This window comes from Sminthopsis crassicaudata, chromosome 4 (genome assembly GCF_048593235.1).
Source record: "Sminthopsis crassicaudata isolate SCR6 chromosome 4, ASM4859323v1, whole genome shotgun sequence".
Classification (NCBI taxonomy): Eukaryota; Metazoa; Chordata; class Mammalia; order Dasyuromorphia; family Dasyuridae; genus Sminthopsis; species Sminthopsis crassicaudata.
In genome coordinates, this window is record NC_133620.1 from 331,716,980 (window position 1) to 331,733,540 (window position 16,561).

The following is a 16,561-nucleotide window of genomic DNA, read 5'->3' on the forward strand; positions in this document are numbered from 1 at the left end:
TACATATATATATATATATATATATATGTATATGTATATATATATATATATATATATATATATTTGTGTCTAATGGTAGCCAGGGCAGGGAAAGGGGGAAGGGAGAAAAAAAAAGGAAAAAAAAAAAAAAAAAAAAAAGAAAATTATATGATAACTTTATATTTAAAGGAATTATTAGCAAATTGCACATAATAGATTTGTAGTTTAAGGTATGATCATCTTTTTTTCTATTTTACTCTTATAGAAATGTTTATTTTCTTGCTTAAGTTCAGAATAAAATAAATTTAATTTTTAAAAAGAGATTGTTGGTCATTTTAATTAATGAACAAGTATATGTTAAGCATTTACTACATACCAAGCAGTATAACTCCTAGGGAAATGAAGACAAAAGTAAAGGAGTTCCTCCCCTCAAGGAACTTACATTCTAATAGAAAAATCAGTATGTTCAAATATAATCATATATAGAATATAAACAAAACGAATTTAAGGTAGTTTGTGGAGGAAAGGCACCAGCACTAGGGGTGAGGAAAGATTGGCCAGGGCAGGGAGGGGGAACTGAAGAAGGTATAGTAAGTGATTAGGATTCATGTAGAGGGAACACTTGCATTCTTGAAGAAAATCAGATATTCCAAGAGGCAGAAGTGAAGAAAGAACTGGTCCAGGAAAGGAAGTTTACAAATGCATGGAAATATTAAATAGGTCATTATGGTTGGAATGCAGAGTGCTCAGACGGAAACATGTATAAGCAAACTGGGAAGTTAAGACAAGACCAGACTTTAAAGAGTTTTGAATTTAAAACAAAGGAGTTTAAATTCAATCCAACCAAAGAATAATAGAGATAAACAATTACTGGAGTTTTTTGAGTTGAGGTTAAGATCTTGACATGGTCAAACATATCCCTTAGAAAAATCAGTTCTATGAATGTGTGGAAGATGGACAAGAAGAGAGAAAGACTAGGAAAAGTAATACCAAATAGAAAGCTATTAAGAGATTCAGCTGAGAGATAATGAGGGCCTCTACAATGGTGGTAGTTGTTTGAGCGGAGGGAGTGGACAAATGTACAAATGTCATGGATATAGAAACAGCAAGAATTTTTAACTGATGGAATACATGGAGAAAGAAGTAGAGGATAATACCATAGTTAAAAACAGAAAAAAACAATGGTGTTTGTGATAGTAATAAAAAAAAAATTTTAAATGAATGGGTTAGGGAATGGAAGATTTGAAGATAATTAATTCTATTTTAGACAAGTTAAGTTTAAGAAGCAGCCAAGAGTTACAGTGGATGGTATTGGATGCACAGTCAAAAAGACTTGGGTTTGAATTTTGTTTTACTAGGTTTCTTTCTGCCTCAGCTTTCTCGCTGAAAATGGAAGTAATAATAGCAGCTATCTCACAAAATTTTCTTTTAATTTTATTTTTAAAAATTTTTGACACTATATATGCATGAGTAATTTTTTATAACATTATCCCTTGTATTCATTTTTCCAAATTATCCCCTCCCTCCCTCTACTCCCTCCCCTAGATGACAGGCAATCCCATACATTTTACATGTATTACAGTATAACCTAGATACAATATATGTGTGTAAATCCAATTTTCTTGTTACACATTAAGTATTAGATTCTGAAGGTATAAGTAACCTGGGTAGATAGACAGTAGTGCTAACAATTTACATTCACTTCCCAGTGTTCCTTCTCTGGGTGTAGTTGTTTCTGTCCATCATTGATCAACTGGAAGAGAGTTGGATCTTCTTTATGTTGAAGATATCCACTTCCATCAGAATACATCTTCATACAGCACTGAAGTATACAGCGATCTTCTGGTTCTATTCATTTCACTCAGCATCAGTTGATGTAAGTCTCTCCAAGCCTCTCTGTATTCCTCCTGCTAGTCATTTCTTACAGAGCAATAATGTTCCATAACCTTCATATACCATAATTTACCCAACCATTCTCCAATTGATGGACATCCATTCATCTTCCAGTTTCTAGCCACTACGAAAAGAGGTGCCACAAACATTTTGGCACATACAGGTCCCTTTCCCCCTCCTCAGTATTTCTTTGGGATATAAGCCCAATAGCAGCAATACTGGATCAAAGGGTATGCACAGTTTGATAACTTTTTGGGCATAGTTCCAAATTGCTCTCCAGAATGGTTGGATTCTTTCACAACTCCACCAACAATGTATTAGTGTTCCAGTTTTCCCACATCCCCTCCAACATTCATCATTATTTGTTCCTGTCATCTTAGCCAATCTGACAGGTGTGTAGTGGTATCTCAGAGTTGTCTTAATTTGCATTTCTCTGATCAGTAGTGATTTGGAACATTCTTTCATATGAGTGGATATAATTTCAATTTCATCCTCTTGAGAATTGTCTGTTCATATCCTTTGACCATTTATCAGTTGGAGAATGGTTTGATTTCTTATAAATTAGGGTCAGTTCTCTATATATTTTGGAAATGAGGCCTTTATCAGAACCTTTAAGTGTAAAAATATTTTCCCAATTTGTTACTTCCCTTCTAATCTTGTTTGCGTTAGTATTGTTTGTACCAAAACTTTTTAGTTTGATGTAATCAAAATCTTCTATTTTGTGATCAATAATGATCTCTTCACAAAATTGTTAAGAAGATAAAATGGGATGTATGTAAAGCACTTTGAAAATCTTAAAACTGCATTGCTATTATTCAATTCATATAAGATATCCCAATTGAAAAATGTACAATTACAGTGGTATTCTTTTGGAGCTCAGGAGATAGTCTAAAACAGGAAATATAGATTTGGAAGTCAATTGCATAGAGAGAATAGTTGAATTTATCAAAATTAATGAACTCACCAAGTTACCAAGTGAAAAAAGTATAAAGAACAAATCAGCAAAGTTGACAAAAGATGAGAATTCAATATTGGCAAAGTTATGGAAAGCCAGGAAGCTTAATACATTATTCATAGAATTGAAAATTCATCAAACAACTATGAAAAGGAATTTGGAATTGTACCAGGAACAAGACTGAAATGCCTATGACTTTAGACTCAAGGATTTTACTATTAAGCCTATATTTCACAGATGATAAAGATAAAATAAGTTCCCAAATACACCAAAATATATATAGCAACACTTGGTAACATACAACTAGCCATCAAAGTAGAGAGTGATGATTTCAATTCACTTAACTCTTATTTGCCTCTTTTTTTCTTATCTGTAAAATAGGGATAATAATAGCATCTATCTCCCAAGATGATTGTGAAAATGAAATAAGATAATAATTATAAAGTATTTAGCACAATGCCTGACACATAGTAAGTATAATATAAATGTAAGCTATCATCATCATCATTAACAAATGATGTTTTAACAAATTGTTCTACATGATATGATGGAATATTATTACATAATAAGAAATGATAAATATGAAAATTCTAGAAATGCTTAGGAAGACATATATATGAACTGATAGAAAGTAAAGTATTCAGAAATCAGAAGATGATATACATGACTACAGAAATGCAAATGGCAATAACAGCAATAACAACTTTTATATTGTTGTTCAGTCATTTTTTAGTTGTGTCCAACTTTTCATGATCCCTTTTGGGGTTTTCTTGGTAAAGATACTGGAATGGTTTACCATTTCCCTCTCTAGCTAATAGCTTTCTAGTAAGGAAACTGAGACAGTCAAGTGACTTTTTTGAGGTCACACAGCTAGTAAATGTCTGAGGTTAGATTTGAAAACAGGAAGTGGAATCTTCCTGACTCTAGTCCTAGCACTTTATCTACTGTGCCACCTAGCCACCCAAAACCAACCACAAATGAAACTAAATATTTTGAAATTATAATGAACAAATTTGGGACTGCTCTTATCCATGGGCCTCAACCCACGCTTGTAGTGGTCATTTTCCTGGTTCATTGCTACAGTGTTAATTTTTAAAATCAGCTATTCATACTTGCCAAGGAAGCTGGAGCCATGCAGTAAAGCCAGTTAGCTGCCCATGGAAGATATAGGGAGCCTAGGTTAGGAACACTCACAGCAACAAAGTGTCTGCCTACTATGGCAAGCAGCAATCCCTTGGTAGACTTCCAAGGTCTTCTCCTGAAGATTCTTACTTAAAAATGCCATCATCACTTCTCAGTCAGTGAAAAGATTGTGGGAGCAGGCAAAAGTACCACAAAATGCATGAAGGATTGGCTGGTAACTTCCTTTGTAGCAGATTCTTTCACAGTTTTCCTTTTGTAAGTGCTGAGTTTTCTGCATCTAGGGGTTCTTAATTTTATTATTCAGTGTGGTAAGAAAGAATCCCGCCCCCAACCCCAAGGATGCCTCTCATCTTGTTCTTTTACCAGGATTCTCTTTTTATTAATTCTAATAAACTGAGTGGATAGAAGTCCCAGTCCCTTTCTCCTTGAAAAGGACCAGATGCTCATCCTTTTTCAGTAATTCATGAATACAATAGCAGGCAAGGACAGTAACTAAGATTAAGGTTAAATCCTCAAGGATTAGAAATTTTGTGAGTACTGTGTTTCTATTGTGAAGAAGAAGAAAGAAAAATCAGAACAAAAACAAGGAAAAGGAGAAGGGAGACAAGGAGGAGAAGAAAAGAACAAGAAGAGGAAGAAGGAGAGGAAAAGGGAGAATAAGAAGTAGAAGAAGGAAAAAGAGAAAGAAACATTTTTGAAGCAAATAGCACAAGAATTATTATACCCACTTTACAGATGAAAAAATTAGTGTTCAAGGAATTCAGATTACCCAGGGTCATACAAATAATAAGCATCAGAGCAAAAACTCAAATCCAGGTCTCCAAATACCAGACCCATTGCTGTCTTTATTACACCATGCTGCCTTGACTGATGAGTCAAGAGCTCTAGCACTATGGCCCAAATACTAGTCTCTTAAAAATATTCAGAACTACTTTCTTCACTGCCCCCACTTCCTATCACCCTTCTTTCAAATACATCTAGTCACGTGTTAGCAATGCTACTGGAAAGAATGCACACATCATTTGTTGTTTGTAGGAATAATGAATGCTGAATGTGTTGGGACCTAGTAAAAGAAAATTCATTACTTCCCCTACTCAATGATAAGAGAACTGGGAAGGTTGAAATAAGACCAATGGGGAAAACAAATCATTTGAACCAAATATAAACTAGGTGTGGTAAATGCAATACCAACTAAAGGCCTCTTTTTATTTAATCTTTTCCATATCCCTATCTGTTGACAGTTAGGTGGCCCAGTGGACAGAACACTGGGTATGGAATCAGGAAGACCTGATTTCAAATCTGGCCTCAGACATTTTACCAGTTGGAGGATGCTAGGCAAGTCACTTAACCCTATTTGCCTCAGTTTCTTCATCTGTAAAATGACCTTGGGAAAGAAATGTCAAGCCACTCCATTATCTTTGCCAAGAAAATCCCAACTGATATCATGAAAGGTCAGATACCACTGAAACTGCTGAATTCTCATCTATAAAATTGGAACTAATGAAACCTATATTATCCTTCTCACAGGGTTGTTGTAAAGGAAACTCTTTATAAACTCTTAAAGAAGGAAAGATAAGTAAGGGGATCACTAATTTTTTTTGTTTTGTTTTGTTTTGTTTAAGGAACTCCCAAGTAACAATTCTCTCTCTACCAATGTACTTTCTGTGTAATTTGTAACCTTTAAGAATTCCCTAAGTTAAATGATGTGTCCAGAGTTACAAGCAGCCTGGTGTTAGCAGAGGATTTTGAACCCAGAATTTTGTGGTTTCAAGATCCAGTCTCTAATCATTGTCCCAAGCCATGGCTTTTGTAGAGTGTAACAATGAACAAGTATCATTCCAGGTCCACGTTTTCTGAATTCATGTAATTCTGGGATAAAGAATTTCAGAGTATTGTTAAATTCCCTTCTACCTTTAATTCTGCTTAGATAGGGAAAATGGGAACATGAAAGTTGCTTTTATACTGGGATCTTGTGGCATTCCTTACCTATTAGTGATAGCAGATTGGTCACCCAAGGCAAACACTGATGAAGGCAGTTGATCAGGTTCCCCAATCATATTTGCAAACAAGCTTTCATTTCCTGCTTATCAAGGCTCAGTAGGGGTATTTTGTCCCTTTAAATCATTGTCTTAGGCTAGTGATGCAAACCACTAAACAGTGCTTACCATAGCCAGAGCCTGGATGCTCAATGCCATTGAACTCAAGGGACGGATAATTAATATTGAAAGGTGTGATTGCAGCCCAGCCGACCAGTTAATCAGCCACTGATTTCTCTCCAATGCCCTAGATCATTTAGAAATCTTAACCAAGGAGGAGGCTGGGGGAAATTATCCTGAAAGCAGAGTATTCCCTTTCAAATATAAACACTGGACAATTACCCCAGCCAGTTAGACCTTCCTTCCTCATTTAGCAGGTAGTTCAGAGTATGCCAGATGCATTGGTTCCTAGGAGGAACACCCTGCTTCTCTCTCCATAAAGCCCAGCTTCATAAGTCTGGCTCCCTCGTCCTTTTCCATCATCCATTTCTGTCATTTTCCAAGACTGTCACAACTTTGGGTCTACTCAGCAGAACCTCTCAACCCCATGCTTGTTTTGCAAACACTGGCTGCTTCACAGAAACCTGCCTCAACCTGATGTCTCCAGTGTGTTGTGTTCCCTCTTCATTGGAGGGGTAAAACCATCCAGGAGGTGTTGGTCTTATTCTTCACATAAGACAAGGGTCTTTGAGCAGACAATTTAAAATATGATCTTTATCCCTTGACTCCCAAGACCCCTTAAATTGTTCCCCCCACCTCAAGTTTTCAGGAGCCAATTCTGCCAGCAAAGCCAAATTTAACATAAAACTTGCTTAAATATTTAAAGCAACATGCATAGAAAAAACAAATTTCACAGGCAACTGAATAACACACCTCAGACTGGAGAAGAGGATTCTTTTTCATTCTCAGGGTTGGTTTCTCCTTCATTGACAAGACCCTCACTTAACTACATGGATAAGTATAGAAACATATAGTTGCTTATGTATTAAAGAATAATTTTTCCATTTGCTTTACCTTCTTTCAAACTCAAAATGGTTGACACAGACAGCTGCAAAATAAACACATGGTAGGCTACAAAATGCCTAATCTGAGTCTCCAACTGAGGGGCCCCAGTTATCTGTCCATTCTCATGGAAGAAAGGAATAGCATATAAACAAAGTTTGCATGCAAGACTCAATGTATTATCAACACAGTACATTCACGCTTCTGCCGGTGCCAAGGTAGACACAAAACTCTGTATTATGTAACCAAGGAAATCAGCAGAATCTTCAAGAAAGAGACTTTGTTCCTTAAACTTTTCTCCTACCCCAATGTGTGGGTTGAAATGATCTCTACAAATCAGTCTGAGAAAATTCCCATGTTCTCAGTCCCTGAAGCAGAGGGTTACAGGGATTTGAGTAGCTAATACTCTCCATGGACAGACCACAGGGAAAATGCTTGTTTATTCTCTAAGGGAACTCTTCTAGCTTAGAGTCATAGAGCATTAAAGCTGAAATAGACCTTTGAGATCATCTATTCCAATCCTGAACATTTTACAAAGGCTCAAAAACATAAAGATGACATATCCAAATTCCTAGGATCATGAGCAAGTCAGTGGCAGAAAAAAATCTGAAAAAAACTGAATCCAGATCTCTTAGTACAAATCTAGTTTTCTAGCATTCAACAAGAGTTGAGAGAGTTCTACTACCTGATAGGGTAGGTAGTAGAGGAAAAAGGAAAACAAAGATTATACATTGTAATTGCAAAGTATTTTTCCCTAAGAGGTAAGTGATTCTTAGCTCTATTTTACAGAGAAAGATTCCATGGTGGCTCCATAAGTAGAGAAATAGACATCTGATGACCTGTCAATCATAATTACAAAGAAAGCCCCAAGACACAAGTAGAGGCTGGAGCAGAGATTTGGAGACAAAGGTTGGTCTATCTGCTTTATGAACAAGGTAGGTGGTGGGTGCAAATACTGCCACTTGGAACAGTCTTGTGTGTCCTGTGTATAAATCAGGGTTTCTTTTGTGGAGGAAGAAAAAGCTTAGGGCTAGATTTTTTTTTATTTTGTTAGATAGTAGAAGAAAGACACAAGAGTGAATCATGAGAGAGGTCATAAAAATAGATACCTATATATCTTGTGAAGATACTGTGAAGCTGTGAAGAATAAGCAATGGGAAAATGTAAGTATTTGAATTAAGAAGGGAAAGAGATATCCAAATGAAATCACATTGACTGGCAGCTCAAGCCTTGATCAGGAGTTGTCTCCCCCCCCATCAGGATGTGAGTTCCTTAGGAAGAACTAATATGTTTGTTTTGTTGTTGTTGTTGCTCTTTAACAGCTAATATTTATATAATGCATCAAAACTTACAAAACATTTTTAATATGTTGTCTCATTTGGTCCTAACAACAATCATAAGAAATAGACATTATCATTATCCCCATTTTCATGAAAATTACATCACAGAGAGGTTACCCAGGGTCATATACATATAAAGAACCTGAAGAGGATTCAACCTCAGATCTCAGATCTTCAATGACCCCACATATAAGCATATAATAAATGCTGTTTTGTTCATTTTTATTTATTCACTTATGGAAAGGGTGTCACCTCTCCAGAATGGTCTTTCTTCTGGTTCTTCTAGCTCCAAAGAAGCTCCAGGGAAAAACCAAGATATTTTCAAGATATTAACTTAAAGTATTTCATGTTCCTGCAGCAGTCACATGAAATGCCCTAATAATCTTCTTTTTCTATTTTGCAATCCTTACAAAAATCCCTATCACATGACATTTATAGCAAATCATCATACCTTGATCTCCAGTTTACTCCTAGACTTCATACTTAGAATAACTGCCACAACTACTTTCCAACGTCCTGTCAGTTAACATTAATGATAATTAATACTAGTCATTAATAATAATAATGCTAGGTAATATTATTATGCTGAAAAATAATGCTTAGCATTTACATAATGCTATAAGGTTTCCAAAGTGCTCATTTTATCATCACAACAAACCTGTAAGTCGGTGCAATTATCTTTATTTTTCAGTTCAGAAAAATGAAGCTAACAGGATAAGTAGGTGATAGACCCATGGTCACATAGCTAAGTAAGTATTTGAGGCAGGATTTGAATGATCCAACTGATCTACTGTACTACTTTCCAATCAATTGACACCAAAATATCAGATTCATTTATTGGGAAGAGAGGCCAAAGAATATGCTATTATATGACATTTTTCACTGACCATTCTTTTCTAAGCCCCAGTATTTTAATTAATGAAATAATCACTATTAGCATCCTTAACATGACATGAATAAAGATATTCCCCCACTCCCAGAGACCTATTTTGCAGGAAAGAAAGTAGTAATTTCCATAATTTTTGCTTTTGGAGTCCCAATATTTCAAGTCAATGAATTAGCAGAGGTGACAAGATAGGGAGGAGAAATCTTAAATTTAAAACAGCTATATTATCATGCTCAGGACCAAGTCAGAAGCACTATGGGTCTCAATTATGACTACCGAATTCAGAAAAAAGATAGAAATATATCACAGCTAACCACTTTCATATGTTCTACTGAAAATACAACCATTAAAAGTGCAGAAATAATCCCTAGTCAGGCCATGTATTGTCTGTTCAAAAAGATATTTTCCATAATTACTACCATATCAACAATAAGCAAAGAGAATTCTATGACCAATATCTAAAAGCAAATTAACTCTCTTGTTTTCTTATTTCAAATGTTTACCCCGTGAATTTCAATGCGCCATTTCACTCAAAGATAGTAATATACAATAGACTCTTGGCCCCTCACTTCATAAAGTTTCTATGTGCATCTGACCAAACTTAGCAAAGAATACATGACATCAAATCTCCAGGATAATCTTGTAAGAAATAGTGTGGGTGCATGTGTATATGTGTGTGTTTTACTTCATTGACCAGTAGACTTTTCTTTCACTGTTTCTCATGAAGGAAGATTGAAACATAAAAAAATGAGTTGATTTGTTCAAGACAATCAATCAGGAAGGAGAGAAGATTTTTGGTTTTTGGTTTTTGTTTTTTTTCAAATCCAAGTTTCCTAAAGAGTCAGATCAAGGTTCAGTATGAAGAAAAATCTTCTAGTGGTCAAAGTTGTCCACAAATGAAATGTAGATTACTTTTCACTGAAGCTCTGCTTTATGACAACATTGGAGAAGTGACTTCTATTAAGTCACTTCTATAAAGTCACTTGCTTGGGCAAGGTAACTGCCCCGGGGGGCCTTCTGGGTCAGTAGTTGAATATTCCTCTGAATCACTAAAGCAACCATGCCAAGTAATATAAGCCCATAGACTCAAAACCTTAAATAAATGCAGATGAAAGCAAGATGTTAGTAAATGTTATAAGGCCATTAAATGGTTTGGTAGTATTTTTCCCCACCATTTTCTAGCTATATATATATATATATATATATATATATATATATATATATATGTATACATATATATATATATCAACATATGACAAAGAAAAAAAGAACTAGATGAATTTTTCATCCAGGATATTGAGGGGAGGGAGTGGTATCTGAATAGGATTTAACTGATAGTATCTGAGAAATTGAGATAAGATGGTGGAATTAGGATTGGACCAGATCCAGAAATATGAGTAATGTGGTCTGAAAAAAAAAAAAAAAGAAAATCATGGATTAATCCAATTAATAAACTCCCTTGAAAGTGCTAATAACATTAAATATAAGACCCAATAAATATTGATTGATTTTGCTGGCATGTTTTTTCCCTTATTTACTTAAAAAAGTTTTGTTGTTTCATGAGAGGAGTTTCAAAAGGGAGTTATAGGAGGAAATTTATGTTAAATAAAAACAAAAAAAAGTCCATTAATATTTATTTTTAAAACAAAAGCATTAAAAAGCCTGTAATTTAGCATTTTACCATGGTACAAAATGGAAAAGGAGAAAGAAAGAAAAAAAAAAAGAAGGAAAGAAGAAAAGTAAGAAATATATTAGTGAAAAATATTGGAGATTTGCTATTAGAAAGGATTATCCTCCCAAGGATGTTCATATGGGTCTTTCCTTAGATTGAGAATATTTTCTGCCAGCAGATGTATGATTCTACTATCATTAAGAATAAAAGGAACAAGAGGAAATTTTTAGGTGGGCTAGCAAAACTACTTTATAGGTTGACCCATTTTTTGGAACATATCCTGAAGCCGGTGCAAAGCCAAGGTTTCTCTGCCCTGGGCCAGGTTCCTCTACCCAACCCCGGGGGGGTCTGCTGCCAGTATTTGCTGGCTGTCTTTCCAATGTCAAGCTTCTTGTGAAATGACTGATACTTCCTGCTCTCTGCCATTCCCCAGATCTGAACACGCAACCTCTCCCTAGATGATCTGATGATCTACCTTTGTGATATGATGAAAGGGAGCCAAGGGTCAATTGAAGACCCAGGAGTTCTTATGCAGGCATAAGACATTAGCAACTAAATAAAGCACAAACTCTCTCTTGCAGATGCCCACACACATATGCATGCACACAAACACACACACACACACACACACACACACACACACACACACACACACTCACACTCCCAGTGTGGCTACTGCTACCTAGGCCTGAATGAGCACCCACATTCCTGTTTTGTTTGTGTTGCTGCCTTCTGGCTGGAAGACCTTTGCGAGATGTTCAGAGACTTTGGGCTCCAAGAAACCCTCATTTCCATAGACCTGTTTACCCACCGCCCACCTGGCCTCTGGAGAAACAGCCAACATTCTTCCAGTCCCACAGGGAAAGGGTGTGGCTGAGGATTGCTCAAAGGAGCCTCCAAGCCAGCATCTTATGCCCCCAAACAATAGTGTTTTATTTATGTTGGACTTGACAAGTTTCACTGTATTTTTAATTCAGTTAGCAGAAAGAACCCCTCTTTCCTCTAAAGCTTCCCTAACTCCTTACTTCAGTCTTCCTGACTCTGTCCTTTCAAGAGTATTTCATCCCCTTGTCTTGAAAAGATGATCCCCTGTGATGGATAGCTTCAGTGACGGCAATGGGCGTGAGAAATGCCACTGGTTTCTCCTGTCCTTTCACACATGTGGGAATCATCTCTTGGGAGGTTGCATCCCATCTTGGAGCCATCTGTTTATTTTGGATGGCAATCCCAGGGTGCTAGGTTAGGTGTTAGTCAGACTGACCTTTCCTGTTTTCTGAGTCAGTAATCACTACTAAGTTATGGTATTGAGGTTTGAAAATGAAAATCAATGTGTGAGGTTAATTAAGGAGTCTGTGAGGTAGGACCCGGGAAGTAGTAGAAAACCCTAGGCTCTCCTTAACTCCCAACATGGTCTGAACATTTTCTTCTTCATCTTCTTAGAAAAGCATCATGGCATAGTTAGAGTAACAGATATGGAGTCAGAAAGTCCTGGCATATATTAAATATAATGTTCAATATATTGATTGGCTTTATGGTTTTTTATTTTTTTTTGTCTTTTGTCTTTTTATGTTGAGGCAATTGGGGTTAAGTGACTTGCCCAAGGTCACACAGCTAGCAAGTGTTAAGTGTCTGAGACCACATTTGAACTCAGGTTCTCCAGACATCAGGGCTGATGCGCTATCCACCTCGTTGCCCCATGGCTTTTTGTGTTTTTTTTTCCTTTAATTTTTTTTTTGCTTTATGAAAATGGAAAATGGAGTTATAGGAGGAAATTTAAAGAAAAAAGGGAGGGAAGGAGAAAAAAAAAGTGAAATATGTCAGTGAAGAATATTGAAAATTGGTTATTAGAAAGGATAATTTTTCCAAGATGTCTGACTCTTTCAGATTCTGCCTCATACATATTAGCATTATAATTATGGACAAATCATTTAATCTTCCAAGCCTCAGTTTTCCCACCTGTAAAAATGTTTTGAATTTAAGGTCAGAAAACTTGGTTTAAATCTAATTTTTTTCACTTACTACCTGTGTGTCATTGGGGATGTCACTCAATTTCTATAGACCTCAATTTCCCCATCTGTAAAATGAGAAATTGGGACTAAATAATTTATAAGGCTCCTTTCAGTTCTAAATATATGATCCCATGATTTAAAATAAGGGTAATCATATTTCCATTAAGTATTTCACCATTACATATAAAGGTATATACAAAGAATTTTGCAAACCTTAAAGCATAACTTTAAGATATTATTCTTCAAGAACTTCCTTAAATGCTGGTTTGGATAAGGCTTGGCACAAAGTTCTTTACAATGGTTATTGCACAGATGAAGTCCCAGCCTACACACCATCCCCCAGGGGAGAACTGGGGAGGTGGGGAAAGTAATTTAAAACTGAAGGTGGCTTCCAATGGAATGCAAAACAACCAAACTTAGTGTTCACTGAAGATATTGTTGTTTAATTTTTATTGAACTCCCACAAAGCATTAGACTGTAAGGTGTATTTTAAGGAGCATCTTGTCTACCACCAGACTAGAACAATTAGTATTCCACCAACCCCACCTTCAACTTCTCTGTCAAGTAAACAAATTGAATATATTAACAATGCTAATAATCCCAGGTGTTGTGTTTTCTTATTAATACAGCTCCTGTCTCTGAAGTCAAAATGTTTAGCAGGTCTAATCTAATAAATTTTAAACACGCCCCAAAATGAAAGTAGTATTAGCACTTCCCCCCACCCCCACCTCCATTTTATAAATGAGAAAGCTGAGACCCAAATAGTGAAGTGATTTAGCAAATGGTGAAGAAAACAGTGGCTCTAAATTTCTGATCTACTGATCTTACAAGTAATAGTCTCTATGCTATACTATGTATCCAATAAGTGTTTAAGAGTTAAAAAAAAAAAAAAAAAGTCCTAAAGTTTGGATGTTAAGCTCTGCAAAAGTAACATGATACAGTTAGCCAGATCTGACACTGGCCAGTCAGATTATTCAGATTCCCAATCAAAATGAAATGAAACTCTCATACAATACCTAGGAATCAACAAAAGGAGGTTCATTCAGCTATATCTTGAAAGGACACTTCTCAAGGATACTTCACTGGTTCAGATTGATTCACCTGATGAATAGTCCACCCACCCTTCTTTTCCCCCTATCCTGTCCTCCATAAAGAAATAGTCAGCAAGTCAAGATGTGATGGCTTCTGCAAACCTTGGGACATTGGTAGCTCTGAAGAGCCCTGACTCCATATTGGTGAGCCTCTTTTCTGCCCTTAGATGACCACCGAACTGAGTCAATTAAGGGTAGGTTCTTTGCCCTTTAGGGGGAAAAAAACTAATTTATTCAATATGGTTGAGGATCCTGATAGATATTGTTCCTATTAAAAATGGCATTCATGTTATTGCAGTATTTAAAAAATTAACTCCAGGAAAAAAAAAAAAAGTTATACATACTGCCTAATGATTTTAAAATAATGTTTCCTTTTATTCACTTTAATTCAAAAAATGTTTAAATGCCTATTAGGTGACGTGTACTACACTATTTAGAATAAAAGAATTCTGGCTTTCAAGAAGTTCATGGTCAATTTTTACACCCTTCTCTTGAAAACTTTATGAACTGAAGAGGTTATAAGAATGGGATTCAAGAGCAAAAAGAGTCTATTGAGCTCAGAGAGCATTTCTATTAAAGGCCTATCACGTGTAAGACACTAGGCTAGATACTGGTGATACAGAGCCAGAAAAATAAGCTATATATTTTTAATGAACTTTAAATTCTACTAAGATGATAATAATAAGAGACTTTACCATGGTCACATGTAAGATCAGAGGTGAGATTCAAGTCCAAATCTCTTTTAACTCCAAGCCAAGTTCATCTCTCTATCTATTACAACACTTGTGAATCTAACAATCACATCCAATTCGTCTTAGAAATAAGTACCACAACTGGACAGGTATTATAATCCAAGCCTAATGGGGCAGCTAGGTGGAACAGTGATTAGAGTGCCAGCTCTGCAGTCAGGGAGACTCATCTTCCTGAGTTAAAATTCTTAGACTCTTACTAGCTGTATGACCTTGGGCAAGCCACTTAACCCTGTTTGTGCCTCAGTTTCCTCATCTATAAAATGAGCTGGAGAAGGAAATAGTAAATCATCATCATCTTTGCCAAAAATAAACAAAAGTTTTCATGAAGCATTATACATGACCAAAAGCAAACAACTGAACAACAAAAATCTTAGCCCAATTTGGTATCTAAGATTCAAAGTGAAATGAAATGAGATAATCAAAGGCATTCTAAGAGTTAACAAAGCCAAAGCATAGAAGGACTACTCAGCCCCCCATTCCTGTGTTGACTATACTACTGTGAAAAGTAAGAAGTCTGAGGGAAGGACTCTTGACTACAAGTATAGTTACTTAAGATACCAGGAAGCTTTCTCAGTGGTTTGAGTCTCATTCCCCTAGGCCAAGGAAGTTTTAATACTTTCTAAGGAAAAACTAGCCACTCTTGTATGGGAGAGAACCTTGGGATATTATTCCTACCACAAGTTATCCTTTGATCAAAAGGTTTTAAAGATTTTCTGAAGGACCTTTCAGCATTATAAGGACTTTATGGCTGGTACTAGACAGTCTCAATTTTAGGAATTTAAAAAACATGATATAGGTAACAATAGATGACGAAAAGTAAATAGAAAAAATAAAAATAAATAAGAGTAAACAAATAATGTAATAGACCCTTAGAGGAATGACAGAACATGGTGGGAAAAGATCATAAATGTCAGACTTTTGTCTCTCCTCTTCAGAAGGATTGAATCATATATCATAATTATCTGGTCTATGTGTTGAGTGATTCCAAATCTTTGAAGTTCATAATAGATTTCCATTGTAATGTAAAATAAGGACCATGGACAGGAACAGCACCAGAGACGTCAAGATTATCATCAAGATTATGACAGATGATGACACTTTCTACAGTGACAGCAATACTCATCACTGGTCATGATCATTTGTACAAAGGTAGATAAAAGATCATTACCTTCCTGTGTCCAAATTGTTCCAGTGCTAAGGTCAATACTAAGTATTAACCTGTGCCATTGTCTGCTCAGTATTCTCTATCCCCTAAATCAGGATCTTCTCATCCTATGGAGAAGGAGATTATCAAGGTAATACTATTGACTCCTCCAGAAATTTTTGGTGAGGTATTGACCTCTCTTATTTTGTGGAAACTGAATGGAAAGTTTCACTTCCCTGTGTATCTAGCCATCTCCCAACAAGGCCATCTTTTAATCCTCGAAACTTTCTTGGGAAAGAATTTTCCAATGACCACTGTTGCAGTTCTATACCAACAATAATATGTAGAGACTCTATGAATTCCAGATTATAGTAAACAAAAGGCTATGCTGGGTTTAATTTTGCCATTGTTCCCTCCAGTGCTCTCACATAATTCCCTACTCTGCTGTTACTGAAACCTGTATCATTTTCCTCTATCATTGCCTACTATCACTAGGCTACTTTATTACCAAGGGCCAGCAGCAAGAGTCTGTGGCATTGCCATTTAACTACCTATGGTCACTGTGGCTCTGTGCTGTCCATTCTCTAAGACCAAGTGCTGCCCCTTTGTGGCTAGACCCAGAAATACCCCTTAGGGCTAGGTAAAGCTGCTCTTCCCAT

At 36.1% G+C, this 16,561-nt stretch overlaps 1 long non-coding RNA gene across 6 annotated transcripts in view; it reads right to left on the minus strand.

The window, feature by feature from the left end:
* Positions 1-16,561, minus strand: part of LOC141538810 (uncharacterized) — a 181,964-nt gene that overhangs the window by 149,519 nt on the left and 15,884 nt on the right. Inside the window, exon 1 of one of the 6 annotated variants that reach the window (XR_012481136.1) lies at positions 8,800-10,383. The exons of the other annotated variants lie outside the window; for them this stretch is intronic. This is a non-coding gene — a long non-coding RNA (uncharacterized LOC141538810). Of the gene's footprint in view, positions 1-8,799; positions 10,384-16,561 lie in introns of those variants that run through there. 6 annotated transcript variants of the gene reach the window in all.